A 2651-nucleotide genomic window follows, 5' to 3' on the forward strand; every position below is an offset into this window, starting at 1 on the left:
TTTACCTTTAGAGAATCCTCGACTAGCACTCCCAGATCCCTTTGTATTTTGGCTTTATTAATTTTCTCACCGTTTAGAAAGTAGTCCATGCTTGTATTCATTTTTCCAAAGTGCAAGACCTCGCGTTTGCACACATTGAGTTCCATCAGCCATTTCCCGGACCCCTCTCCTAAACTGTCTAGATCCTTCTGCAGCCTTCCCACTTCCTCAGTATTACCTGCCTGTCCACCTAACTTCGTATCATCAGCAAACTTCGTTAGAATGCCCCCAGTCCCTTCATCAAGATCATTAATATATAATGTGACTATGCAGGTAACCATGCCTGGGATCCAATCAACAACAAGTCCAGCAGTAACTTTAGTGCAATTGCTGAATGGGCAGACTGTTTAACTCCAAGGAGTTATCCAAGCAGCTCAGTCCTCAGTCATACAGTCCCCTCAATTTCAGACTGTTCAGATTTCTACTATACTTGAAAATGAGGACTCCTTGGAATCTGTGGATAGCATGACTGACTCTCAGAAATGTAGAGAAATTCTACCGAGACGGCCTTCATACAGGAAAATCCTGAATGAACTTTCTTCTGAACCCCCCAGTGTGCCAAGAAATCGATGAGGAGAAATCAGAAGAAGAATCTGTCTCAACCATTACTACAATGACAATGCAGACACCCATCTATCAGATGAGCAGCGGACAATACATTGCTATTACACAGGGGGGGAGAAATTCAGTTGGCCAACATAGGTACGGATGGGGTGCAAGGACTCCAGACACTAACAATGACCAAGGCAGCTACAGCCAAGGTTGGAGCAGCCATTATACAGTATGCACAGAGCCCTGATGGACAGCAAATCTTTGTGCTGGGCAGAATTTTGATAGAAATTGTCCCATTGTACAGACACAGCATGGATTCATGAAGGGCAGGTCATGCTTGACCAATCTTTTGGAATTCTATGAAGACATTTCAAGCAAGGTGAACAACGAGGAGCCAGTGGATGTGGTGTAGCTGGATTTCAAAAAAAAAAAATCATCAAGGTGCTGTGCAAGAGGCTGTTGCATAATATAAGGGTGCATGGTGTAAGGGGTAGAAGATTGGTTGACTAATAGAAAGCAAAGTGTGGGGATAAATAAGTATTATTCTGGCTGGCAATCATTGACAAGTAGTGTGCCTCAGGGATCGGTGTTGGGACTGCAATTATTTACAATTGATACAGATGATTTGGAGTTGGAACCAAATGTAGGGTGTCAAAGTTTGCATGTGACACTAAGATAATTAGCGGAACAAAGTGAGTGGAGGACTGTGAAACTTTATGGATAAAATAGAAGTAGAGAGATGTTTCCATTAGCAGGTGAAGCCAGGACAAGAGGGCATCACCACAACACTTAGAGGCAGCAAATTTAAGACTGAATTGAGAAGGAACTTCTTGACATCGATGGAATTCATTGCCCAGGGAAGTAGTTGATACTAGTTGAGTAAACGTTTTTAAAGCTAGGTTAGATTTTTTTGAAAAGTAATTAATTAATGGACATGGTGAGAACGTGGGTACATGGTTCTGTGTCCACGAAATGATCAGCCATGATCTTATTGAATGGGAGAGCAGGCTCGAAGGGCAGGACGGCCTTCTACTGTTCCTAGTTCTTCTTCTGTTATACATCCTCCCTCATTCGTGACTTGGAGGTGTTGGTGTTGGATTGGGATGGACAAAAGTAAAATTCACAGAACACTAGGCTATTGGTCAACAAGATTATTTGGAAGCACTAGTTTTGCTTCTTCTTCATCAGGTGGTTTTGAGATGCTGTTGTCATTTTTAACTCTTGTAAATCATGAACAGCAACAAAAGCCACGAAGCAATCCGCATACTCCAGCCAACAATGGGCTCCGGGTGATTGATGTCAGCGGCGGACCAATGGAAAGACAGGGACAGAGCTGGAGGACCTGGCGGGGCAGTTGGTCCTCCGACCAATCAGGGTGATTTAGGGGCGGGGCTAGGCTATACCACGTGATCATCCTCGCTGTCGTTTCGGGATGTGTGGACGGAGCGCTGTTGGTAAAGACAGAAATAAACAGCAGGAAGCGTGAGGGAAATGTTGTTGGTATGGGTTGAGAGGGTTTATAGACATTTGGTGCACATCGAAAATACAAATTTGAAACTTAGTCCCTTTTTTTGCAGTAAACGGGAAAATGCCTCATCTTGCTGAACAAAGAGACCTTGGAATGTAGGTTAATATTTCCTTGAAAATAGAGTCGCAGGTAGATACGACAGTGAAGAAGGCGTTTGGTATGCTTCCCTTTATTGGTCAGAACATTGAATAAAGGAGCTGGACAGGACATTGGTTAGGTCACTTTTGGAATATTGTGTGCAGTTCTGGCCTCCCTCCTATCAGAAGGAGGCACTGAAACTTGAAAGGTCTGAGAATAGATTTTCAAGGATGTGACCAGGGTTGGAGGATTTGAGTTGCAGGGAGAGGCATAATAGGTTGGGGTCATTTTCCCTGGAGTATCATAGGCTGAGGTGTGATGTTATAGAGGTTTATAAAATTGTGAGGGTCATGGACAGCGTAAATAGACAAGGGTTGGTGGAGCCCAGAACTAGAAGATAAAGGTTTAGAGTTGGGGGGGAGGGAATTCAAAAGGAGCCTAAAGGACAACTAAA

General features: G+C 43.6%; 1 pseudogene; it reads left to right on the forward strand.

The window, feature by feature from the left end:
- The first annotated feature begins 309 nt into the window (after nt 1-309).
- LOC122545808 lies at nt 310-889 on the forward strand (annotated as a pseudogene).
- Nucleotides 890-2651: the final 1762 nt, after the last annotated feature.

The sequence above is a fragment of the Chiloscyllium plagiosum genome, unplaced genomic scaffold (genome assembly GCF_004010195.1).
Source record: "Chiloscyllium plagiosum isolate BGI_BamShark_2017 unplaced genomic scaffold, ASM401019v2 scaf_51478, whole genome shotgun sequence".
NCBI lineage: Eukaryota > Metazoa > Chordata > Chondrichthyes > Orectolobiformes > Hemiscylliidae > Chiloscyllium > Chiloscyllium plagiosum.